Raw genomic sequence first — 12,539 nt, 5'->3', positions numbered from 1 at the left:
ACATTCGGCCCTCCGTCTCTTGAAGTCCACGATCAGCTCCTTTGTCTTGCTGATGTTCAGGGAGACGTTGTTGTCCTGGGACCACACTGCCAGGTCACTGACCTCCTCCCTATTGACTGTCTCATCGTCTGTGATCAGGCTAACCACTGTCGTGTCATCAGCAAACTTAATGATGGTGTTTGAGTCAAGCGAGGCCACACAGACGTAGGTGAACAGGGAGTGCAGTAGGAGACTAAGCATGCCCCTGAGGGGCCCCCGGGTTGAGGGTCAGAGTGGTGGATGTGTTGTTGCCTACCCTCAACACCTGGGGGCAGTCAGTCAGAAAGTCCAGGATCCAGTTGCAGAGGGAGGTGTTCAGTCCCAGGGTCCTGAGCTTAGTGAGCTTGGAGGCCAATGGTGTTGAATGCTGAGCTGTCTGTCCCTGCTGGTGTTGAACAGCATTCTCATGTAGGTGTTCCTCTTGTACAGGTGGAAGAGGGCAGTGTGAAATGTAATAGAGATTGTGTCACCTGTGGATCTGTTGGGGCAGAATGTGAATTGGATTGGGTCCAGGATGTCTGGAATGATTTTGTTGATGTGAGCCATGACCAGCTTTTCAAAGCATTTCATGGCTCCAGATGTGAGTGCTATGGGGCGATAGTCATTTAGACAGGTTAACTTGGCATTCTTGGACACAGGGACTATAGTGGTCTGCTTCAAACATGTAGGTATTACAGATTTGGTCAGGGACAGGTTGAAAATGTCAGTGAAGACACTTGCCAACTTGAGTACGCATCCTGGTAAACCATCTGGCCCTGCGGCCTTGTGAATGTTAACCTGTTTAAAGGTCTTGGTTCAGTGTTGCTTGCCTAGAAGCAAGCATAGAAGGAATTTAGCTCATCTGGTAGGCTCGCGTCACTGGGCAGCTTGCGGATGGGTTTCCCTTTGTAACCTGTGATAGTTTGCAAGCCCTGCCACATCCGACAAGCATCAGAGCCGGTGTAGTAGGATTCAATCCTGTATTGAGGTTTTGACTGTTTGATGGCTCGTCAGAGATCGTAGTGGGATTTCTTGTAAGCGTCCGGATTAGTGTCACGCTCCTTGAAAGCTGCAGCTCTAGCCTTTAGCTCAGTGCGAATGTTGCTTATAATCCATGGCTTCTGGTTGGGATATGTACGTATGGTCACTGTGGGGACGACATCATCGATGCACTTATTAATGAAGAAGGTTACTGATGTTCTAAACTTCTCAATGTCATCGGATAAATCCCAGAACATATTCCAATCTGTGCTAGCATAACAGTCCTGTAGCTTCATCAGACCCCTTCCGTATTGAACGTGTCACTGGTAATTTCTGTTTGAGTTTTTTCTTGTAAGCAGGAATCAGGAGGATAGAGTTATGGTCAGATTTGCCAAATGGAGGGCGAGGGATAGCTTTGTATGCGTTTCTGTGTGTGGAGTTAAGGTGACCTAGAGTTTTTTCACCTCTATTTCCACAGGTGACATACTGATAAAAAATGAGGTAAGACGGATTTCAGTTTCCCTGCATTGAAAACACTGGCCACTAGAAGCACTACCTCTGGATGTGCATTTTCTTGTTTGCTTTTGGCCCTATACAGCTTGTTGAGTGCAGCCTTAGTGCCAACATCGGTTTGTTGTGGTAAATAGACAGCTACAAAATATAGATAAAAACTCTCTTGGTAAATAGTATGGTCTGCAGCTTATCATGAGGTATTCGAACTCAGATGAGCAAAACCTTGAGACTTTCTTAACATTAAAGATTGCACACTAGATGTTGTTAACAAAGAGACACACACCTCCCCCTTAACCGAAACTGCAGTTTGGTCTTGACAATACATAAAAAAACTGCTACATGTATATTAACCATGTTCAGCCACGACTCCGAGAAACATAGAATATTAAAATTCTGCAGGTCCCGTTGATAGGATAGTCTCGAACGGTGCTCGTCCAGCTTGTTCTCTAGTGATTGTATGTTCGCCAAAAGAATGGAGGGTGGGAGGGCGTGTTTACTTACTCGCCGTCTTAGTCTCGTCAGGGAGCTCGCTCGTTTGCCTCTCTTGCGTCGCCTCTTCCTCTTTCGAATCCCGGGGATTAGGGCCTGGTCCGGAATGAGCAGTACATCCACAGCTGTTGACTCGAAGTAGAAATCTTTAACCAAATCGAGGTTAGTGATCACTGTTCTGAAGTCCAGAAGCTGTTGTCGGTCATAGGAAATCACACAAAACAGCAAAATTGGTCAGGAACTCGTTAGACGGCAGCTATACATCTCTGCAGCGCCATCCTAGCCTTAAAGCCAACAGCATCAAAGGGAGGACAGTGTGGTTCTGGATGTCCTTGTGATGATTTAAATCTCGATTTAGCCTCGTTACCCTTGAAATCGGTGGGACGTAACTGGTACAGTAGCTCAAATCTCCATTATCATCGTCTTGCTTGATGATTGAATTCCTTGGGATATGACTGCATTATTCAGTAAATTGGATTCTAGACAAAGGTCTGGGTGAAAGATACAGTATTGCGCATACACAGGGCAGCTTCATCTGAAAAATAAAGTAAGAAAATATTGAAGTTTGAAGTGCATGGGAATAAATTATTATTAGATTAACAGTGAGATGTACGTTCCAAGGCCTTGTGAGTCATTTCATGCTTCACTTGGCACGTTTGAGTCAATTTCTGAGTCATGCGGTCATGAGTCATGCGGTGGATGTGAAATAATACACAGACCAGTGTTTTCAGTGCCTGAATGGCTAACCTAACACCTTGATCGCTATTAAACATTTTGCACCATCCCCAAGGGCCGGTTTTTCAAAACTTTTTGGGGGAGGATCAGAATGATCCTGATTCTGTAATCCTATTTCATGCTATCCAGGATCAGATCGATCTGGCTGTTTTTGAGCCATTTTCTTTTCTTCAGAAAATAATCAGGTAGGATCATCGCAATATCAAGATCACAGAATTCAGATGTTGTGCTTTGGATAGGTCTCTGTATTGCCATCTACTGGCCGACTTATATTACAACATTTTGTTTAGCCAATAAGACAGCCAGGTTTTTCTAAACTTTTTGGGGATCAGAATTAGTTGGATTTTGTAATCCTCTTTTTTGCTACCAGGATCAGATAAATCTGGCTGTTTATAAGCCATTTTTTCCCAGAAAATAATCGGATAGGATCATTCTGATCCAGATACCACAATATCAAGATCACAAAATCCAGTTTTTCAGTGCTTTAAACAGGCCTACACCATGCCATCTACTGGACAGGTTGTAGTACTACTTCAACCTGGGGAAATTAGTAACTACACTGAACAAAAATATAAACGCAACATTGAAAAGTGCTGGTCACATGTTTCATGAGCTAAAGAAAAAATCCCAGCAATTTTCCATACACACAAAAATTGTATTTCTCTCATATTTTGTGCACAACTTTGTTTACATCCTTGTTAGTGAGATTTTCTCCTTGACCAGATAATCCATCCACCTGACAGGTGTGGCATATAAAGAAGCTGATTAAACAGCATGATCATTACACAGGTGCACCTTGTGCTGTGAACAATAAAAGGTCACTTTAAAATGTGCAGTTTTGTCACACAATGCCACAGATGTCACAAGTTTTGAGGGAGTGTGCAATTGGCATGCTGACTGCAGGAATGTCCACCAGAGCTGTTGCCTGAGAACCATAAGCTGCCTCCAACGTAGTTTTAGCAAATTTGGCAGTACGTCCATCGGCCTCAAAACTGCAGACCACGTGTAACCACGCCAGCCCAGGACCACCACATCCGGATTTTTAACTTGCGGGATCGTCTGAAGAGGGTTGGTGGGGGGAGGGGGGGTTGCACCCCTGCCCAGTCATGTGAAATCCATAGATTAAGGCCTAATGAATTTCTTTCAATTGACTGATTTTCTTATATGAACTGTAACCCAGTGAAATCTTTGAAATTGTTGCATATTGCATTTATATTTTTGTTCACTATACATGAATAAAGGTACCTTGAATTTTTTTTTAGCCTGCATATCACTTATAATTATGTAGATTCCCTAAGACTTCCGGCGCCGACAGAGATGGCCGGCTCGCTTCGCGTTCCTAGGAAACTATGCAGTATTTTGTTTTTTAATGTGTTATTTCTTACATTGTTACCCCAGGAAATCTTAGGTTTTATTACATACAGTCGGGAGGAACTATTGGATATAAGAGCAACGTCAACTCACCAACATTACGACCAGGAATACGACTTTCCCGAAGCGGATCCTCTGTTTGGCCCACCACCCAGGACAATGGATCGGATCCCAGCCGGCGACCTAAAACAACGGCGCCGCAGAAGGGGCAGACGGAGCGGTCTTCTGGTCAGGCTCCGGGCACATCGCGCACCGCTCCCGAGCATACTACTCGCCAATGTTCAGTCTCTTGACAACAAGGTAGACAAAATTCGAGCAAGAGTTGCCTTCCAGAGAGACATCAGAGACTGTAACGTTCTTTGTTTCACGGAAACATGGCTCACTCGAGACACGCTATCGGAGTCGGTACAGCCACCTGGTTTCTTCACGCATCACGCCGACAGAAACAAGCATCCCCTCTGGTAAGAAGAAGGGCGGGGGATTATGCCTTATGATTAACGAGACGTGGTGTGATCATAACAACATACAGGAACTCAAGTCCTTTTGTTCACCTGACTTAGAATTCCTCACAATCAAATGCGGACCTCATTATCTACCAAGAGAATTCTCTTTGATCATAATCACAGTCGTGTATATTCCCTCCCATGCAGACACATCGACGGCCCTGAAATAACTTAATTAGACTCTATGTAAACTGGAAACCACATATCCTGAGGCTGCATTTATTGTAGCTGGGGATTTGAACAAGGCTAATCTGAAAACAAGGCTCCCTAAATTATATCAGCATATCGATTGCGCGACCTGGGCTGGCAAAACCCTAGACCATTGTTATTCTAACTTCCGCGATGCATATAAGGCCCTCCCCCGCCCTCCTTTCGAAAAAGCTGACCAGGACTCTCTTTTGTTGCTCCCAGCCTATAGACAGAAACTAAAACAGGAAGCACCCGTGCTCAGGTCTATTCAACACTGGTCCGACCAATCGAATTCCACTCTTCAAGATTGCTTCGATCACATGGACTGGGATATGTTCCGCATAGCGTCGAACAACAACATTGATGAATACGCTGATTCGGTGAGCGAGATTATTAGCAAGTGCATCGGTGATGTTGTACCCACAGCGACTATTAAAACATTCCCCAACCAGAAACCGTGGATTGATGGCAGCATTCGCGCAAAACTGAAAGCGCGAACCACTGCTTTTAATCAGGGCAAGGTGACCGGAAACATGGCCGAATACAAACAGTGTAGTTATTCCCTCCACAAGGCAATCAAACAAGCTAAGCGTCAGTATAGAGACAAAGTAGAGTCGCAATTCAATGGCTCAGACACGAGAGGTATGTGGCAGGGTCTAGTCAATCACGGACTACAAAAGAAAAACCAGCCCCGTCGCGGACCACGATGTCTTGCTCCCAGACAGACTAAAACAACTTATTTGCTCGCTTTGAGGACAATACAGTGCCACTGACACAGCCCGCTACCAAAACCTGCGGGCTCTCCTTCACTGCAGTCAACGTGAGTAAAACATTTAAACGTGTTAACCCTCGCAAGGCTGCAGGCCCAGACGTTATCCCCAGCCGCGTCCTCAGAGCATGCGCAGACCAGCTGGCTGGTGTGTTTACGAACATATTCAATGAATCTTATCCCAGTTTTGCTGTTCCCACATGCTTCAAGAGAGCCACCAGTGTTCCTGTTCCCAAGAAAGCTAAGGTAACTGAGCTAAATGACTACCGCCCCGTAGCACTCACTTCGGTCATCATGAAGTGCTTTGAGAGACTAGTCAAGGATCATGGTCCCGCCCAATCATCAAGTTTGCAGATGACACTACAGTGGTAGGCTTGATTACCAACAACGCCGAGACGGCCTACAGGGAGGAGGTGAGGGCCCTTGGAGTGTGGTGTCAGGAAAATAACCTCACACTCAATGTCAACAAAGCAAAGGAGATGATCGTGGACTTCAGGAAACAGCGGAGGGAGCAGCCCCCTAGCAGTGTTGTCTTTCGGAGGATGCATGGCTCTCGACCTTCGCCTCTCCCGAGTCCGTACTGGAGTTGCAGGGATGGGACAAGACTGTAACTAACAATTGGATATCACAAAAAATGTATTACAAATAAACCATTGCAAACCTTCTCTGTGATGTGGCGCTCCACGAATGCTCTATTTGTTGTGGAAAGCAGAATCCAAGATGGCCAACAGCTCTTCACATTCCCCATTAAGAAGACTGGAGGGTTCATTGGAAATGCAATCACACATGCTTCAGCAGCAGTTTTAAATGTTACTTTAGATTGACTTTGTGTGGGTCTACATACTAGAAGGCCTTGCTGTTTGGATCTGGCCCTGCGCCCACGCATTGGCAAAGGCTCAAGGCCCTAACAAGCCATGTAATGTGTTAAAATTTTACACCAAGGCTGTGGCTTCATACAAACCCGGTGCCAAGAAATTAAATGGAGAACGGAGAGCTAAAATAAATGTCTACAGTACTTTGGACTGGAGCCTGTCAACTGCTAAGGTGTGCAGTATTTCCCTGGCAATGCAGAGTCTGGAGTGTGTTAATGCGCTTATAAAATGGATTGCAACATTTTTTTGGTGAGAATTCCCTCTCAAATGTACAATTTTTTTCTAAAAAAGCTAGCTAGCATTCTTTGGTCACGAGAGTGCGGTTACCTTTTGACATTAATGTAACCCCCACCACTCCTCTGACTGTTGCCGTGTCACTATGCCACATAGAACAAGTATTCCCATAATGCCGATGATGACAGAACTATAATATTAGCCTCAGTCTGCTACCCACCTGGCTAGCCAGCTATATTAGTAGGGAAGATTCCATGGCTTCGCATCTTCCTCTCTGTTGGCTGGCTAAAGTTATTGTCACTTCACTTCACAAATCAAATTTTATTAGTCACATGCTTCGTAAACAACAGGTGTTGACTAACAGTGAAATGCTTACTTACGGGCCCTTCCCAACAATGCAGAGAGAGAGAAAATAGATCAATAATAGAAAAGTAATAACATGTAATAATACAAGTAATAAATACACAATAAATAACAATAACTTGACTATATACATGGGGTATCAGTACCAAGTTGATGTAGAGGGGTACGAGATAATTGAGGTCTTGCTAGCTAATATGGGAAATATGGGAATAAGGTATAGGAATGTGGTACCTTAATTTGAAAGCATATTTGAAAGTTAGACATATGAATATACATTATGGCCACTTTAATAAGCCACACACCCCACCGAATGTCGATCTGCTGTTCATCTACCGTTCGTTCGCTGAGGTGTGTTTTAGGGACCACTCACCGGTGGGTGTCTGACATTTTCATGCAATTCTACACGTAGAATTGGTTTGCAAATTATAGCTGGCAATCTGTTCAGAGTTGCTAAGTACTCTTGGCCGGCAAACAGGCATGTAGTCTAGTGGTTAAGAGCGGTTAAGAGCGTTGGGCCAGGAACCAAAAGGTTGCTGGTTTGAATCCCAGAGCCGACTAGTCGAACAATCTGTCAATATGCCCTTGAGCAAGGCACTTAACCCTAATTGCTCCTGTAAGTCGCTTTGGATAAGAGCAGTTGCTAAATGACTAAAATGTACATGCCTGCGTGTCTGTTCCTTAAGACGTTTGAGTAAATACACTCTGTTATTGATGGCTATGACTGCCTCTACTTTATTTTTCAACCTTGTTCTTATAGGGTAGGGGCTTAGGCTGAGTTCACTGCAGCTCAAAAGAGGCAATACAAGTATGTTTCCTTGCCAATGCAGGTTTATAACACACAGGCGTGAATTACAGAGAACCTGAACATTTTTTTTGTCTCTGGTCTTTCAGTAATGAATAAATGTTAATATACCAGTGCTACAACTGTTTTTGTTGCATTTTCTAGACCAAATTAAAGGTGTTTTGGCAAAATAGCATCACACAGAAACATATATTTAAAGATGAACCCCCTGAAAATGATTTGGTGACATGTATGACAATTTGGAACTGAGTAGACATACAGCTGTTGAAAGGTGAGATATGCACGTTTTCCGTATCCCAGGATGTGTGTGTATGTGCATGTGCATTTTTGTGTGTATTATGTACAATTTGATACATTGACCAGCAGGGCTGGGACTGGACCCAACTCGGAGGAAGTGGAGAGATATTATACGACTACACCTACATATGTGTCTCTATCTGTGTCTGTCTACCTACCATATGTCTGTCATCTCCATCAACATCCTCATCCGTGTCTGTGTCTCCTGCAGCTGTACGACTCTTTATCATCTGTGTCTCAAGTCTGCGTCACTAGTTGTGTTGAGGAAGTAATGGATAAAGTAAATATTATTTCCCTTCTATACTGTAGTTCTCAAGAACGAGCTTTTAGGGGAAATTGCAAGGATCCATTGCAAATGGTTCAGTGACAGTTAAACATAACAAACAACATTCACTTGAATTAGGAGTCATTTCATAATGTTTATGTTCAGGTCCATGCAGTGCTTTTCTCCTCATCTCCTCACTGAGTTGTGCTACAGTAAGTTCTGTGCCCTCTCCTTTAGGTCAGTGGTTCAGTGAGACAATAGTGAGACAATAGTGAAACAATAGTGAGCCAACAGTGTCAAACCCACAGCTATCTGGTGGTGGTCTTGCATTACCACAAAAACTATACTTAAATGTCCCAAATTCACTGCAAACAATACAAAACAACATCTACGATTGTACTGCAAAGAAACCATGATACAACTCAGGACAAGACAAATAAATGTTGTAAGTTCATTTTTGACATAGCCAACAGAGTTGACACTGGATGTACTAAATTAAAGGATGTGGTTGCCAACTATCTAATTAGGCTTTCAATGCCTGGATGAAATGTTGACGTCAGTCTCATTTACACAGCCAAAAACACTAACAAACACTTCTGGGGAAAAAAAAGTTTCTTTGTTTTGTTTACAGAGAAAATGAATCATAAAAAACAATGATAGTTATGTAAAAGCCACGTGTGTCGTAATGTGGCTCTAGGGTGAAAGTAAAGTGGTACTGCTACAGTAAGGATGGATATTCCTTGAAAGGAAAAAGTGGAGCAAGTGAACAGATGCTTGGCTCAGACTTCAAAGTGATAAAGCTTTACTCATATCCCCTCTGCCCCTGTCTCTTTCTAAGAGGGAGGGCAAAATAGAGGAACCTATCTGTTGAGGAGGGCCTGAGCCCTATTTGTCTCCCCTACAGTACCTGATGTCTGGAAACACTATATCAGGTTCAGCACTCCAGCCTCCATTTTACTGTAATCAACAACACATTTATTGCTCAAGACAAAAATGCGAACAGGCCAGCAACTTTAGATTTTCTTACTATGAATGTATACCATATGTACTCATCTAAACTACAATATGCAATGTTTTAACACAGGATTGAGGTGCCTCAGGCTCTACTGTGCTGCATGTATTTTATTTCTAGATATCCAAAGTCTCACATTGAATCAAATAGCCTGTCTTTAACTGCTACTAAAACACAAGTGTTACTTACTAAAACAAGTTTTTAAGTTTTGGGGTCAGTCTTTGAAATATTGGCTCGTGCTACAGATGTGATATGAAGATTACAACCTTTAGCGTTACAGGCATTTCTCTGTGCCTGAGATGATGTGGAATGCTGAGCCTCAGCACTATTGGAGATATCTGATCCCACTGGAAAGCACCGCAGGAGAAAACCCCATTAATTTCAAGTTTCTTTATTTATAAACACTGTATAGAGTATAAAAGAGGGGAAATATATAAAGTTCAATACATTCACTTCCAGTTTTCATAAAATACTGGGTCCAATTTCCAGCGATGGTTCTGTTAAGATTGGGAGGCGAAAAAGTACTAATGTTGACCTAAGAAACAGCCAATGCAGCCCCCTAGAATGTGAAAGGATCCCCGCTAGAATGTATGCTGACCTTTCTAAAGCTACGTTCTTCTGCAGCCCTATGCTCTAGGCAGCACAGATGGCGTGTGTGGGGCACCCAACCCAACCCTCTAAAACACTATTTAACTTTAATTGTTATTCCTAAATGAGAGGCACCTCACGAATCCGTTGGTTCATGTCCATCGTCTGGCCATAGCATAAGCTTGTTTCCCAATGGTGTTAAACAGCTCCTTATTCACATCTCCTCTTCCTCATGAACACTGATCTACAGTGTCTGAGAGGATTTAAGCGCAGAGAGAAATACATGTTGGAAACCCATCGAGTACCTCCTCAACGTATCCATGGTCCATCAAGAATAAAGGGAGACGAGAAGAGAGACAAGGAAAATAATTGGGACACAGCCTTAACATTTAAGCCTAAAATACCGTACAAAGTGTTCCCAGAAGTCACACTGACTGACGCAGGCTATTGGTTTATAGACGGACACACATGCAGGGTGGTACAGGGGAGCTATGGGGAGCCTGAGGGGCAGACAGACCCAAGCTGCTTCCCTCTCCGACACAGACATTCCTGGAGTTTATTTGTCAAATTACAATTTAAAAAGCCGATCTAGGATTTCAGCAGTGTAAACGTACACTGGTCAGAAGAGATTTAGAGGGATATTATCTGGGTTGGACTGGGCAAGGCTAGCCTAACATTGCCCTTGAGGTGTAGAGTAGGTAGCATACCTCTAGAGGAAAATGTGATGGCAAATGTTTTACTTTCCTATGCATTTCGATAACAAGAAGAGTTCAACTGTAGACAAATAAAAATATTGTTCTTAATTGACCCACCTGGTTAAGTAAAGGTTAAAAAGTGGTGTGCTATCTTAGCTTAGCCCTGGTTAGCATCTCTTTAACACACTGTAAGTTGAGGAGGCATCCTGGAGGATCCATTAATCCATTATAATGAACCAACCTCTCTGAACCGCTAACTTTGGCAGGAAAGGGCTTTTTCCATATTCCCCCTGACTCTCTCCTTGGCCCACACTCCTCTCCTCTCCAAAGTCAGTGTCTCTCTCTGGCAAGCTCTGACCTAACTCAGTAGTGAAAATATACAGAGGGATTGCAATCAAACAAATACAAGAAACTGCAAGGGCATCAGGGATAAAACCTTTATGGAACACTGCTTTTGAGTATCCTAAAAAGTGGCAGCTGATTTTTATGGAACTCTGTGAAAATGACACAACCAAAAATATAGATCTTGCCCAATTTCTCTGTCTTTGATGAGTCCTGGCAGTGCAGCATTCCTGGCCTTTTACAAGAATTGTATAATATAAACATCAAAATAAAATTACATCTGAGCGGAGCGAATCCACAACACACGTTGCCATTCTGAGTTATGTTTATTTACAAGGTACAGTACCTGATCTAATAACCAGGAACACCCTCTCACCAAAACATGAATTATCATCAACTATGACACTGACTGAAGGCCTATATGCAAAAGCAGTATCAACAAACCAGTGAAAATGAAAATAATGGCTTGGCCTGGAATGGGACATGGAAAACTGAGAAAGATGAACGTGACTACATGAAATGACTTAGATCCAAAGCCCCTGTCAGAAGTATATTATCTAATCCAAGGTAAGGAAATGTGCCTTTCCTTTAGTGCAATGGGCAATCTTTTGCATTAAAATGGCATTATCCTTGGGTATGGTAACAGTGAAATCAGTTATATATTTACAGTGTACAAGAAAAGTACATAGAGTTACTTACCAAAATGCTTTCTGTGTTCAAATTTGAGAACCATCGTGGTAAGTAGAGCACAATATAATAGCTCTTACACCATGCAGACACTACACAGACATAAGGACAAATTCCATTCTAAGCCATCTTCTTCATTGGACAAATGAGAGCTCTCTGTAAGAGAAGCATAGTACCATATCAACACCATATTCACACCATTTAAAGAATTCCCCAAGACTCTATAAAGACCTGAGCACCTTTTGTCATTCAACAGCAAAGTACTGGAGACATTTAAGCAGCTCTGGGTTCATAAAAAGTACATATCTAACTTCTTCAGCACTGAAAGTCTGGGATTCAGAAATCAACCTCAAATGCCATAAAATACATGAACTTATTCTGGGAGAGATGGATGCTAAACTAAACGGACTGAAGTATTTTACGCGCATCTGTAATTCTTAGAATTGGTATGAGGCTTAGGACTGATGTCACCCACATTGCAGCTTAGCCTTCTTCCATGCTGTCCAGGAGGTGTCATGGCTTCAGCTAATGCTAACCATACTGTTGAACACAACAGGCTTCAGCTAATGCTAACCGTTCGGTTGAACACAACAGGCTTCAGCTAATGCTAACCATTCTGATGAACACTGCAGGATTCAGCTAGTGCTAGCCATTCTGATGAGCACTGCATGCTTCAGCTAATGCTAACCATTCTGATGAGCACTGCAGGCTTCAGCTAATGCTAACCATTCTGATGAGCACTGCAGGCTTCAGCTAATGCTAACCATTCTGATGAACACCACAGGCTTTAGCTAATGTTAACCATTCTGATGAA

The 12,539-nt window shown here is 43.0% G+C and overlaps 1 protein-coding gene across 2 annotated transcripts in view; it reads right to left on the bottom strand.

The window, feature by feature from the left end:
* Positions 1–12,539, bottom strand: part of LOC139570892 (SH3 and PX domain-containing protein 2A-like) — a 102,473-nt gene that overhangs the window by 23,160 nt on the left and 66,774 nt on the right. The window lies entirely within an intron of this gene.

The sequence above is a fragment of the Salvelinus alpinus genome, chromosome 3 (assembly GCF_045679555.1).
Source record: "Salvelinus alpinus chromosome 3, SLU_Salpinus.1, whole genome shotgun sequence".
NCBI lineage: Eukaryota > Metazoa > Chordata > Actinopteri > Salmoniformes > Salmonidae > Salvelinus > Salvelinus alpinus.
The sequence above is the reverse complement of the archived record's forward strand: the minus strand, read 5'-3'. Positions and strand labels throughout refer to the sequence as shown.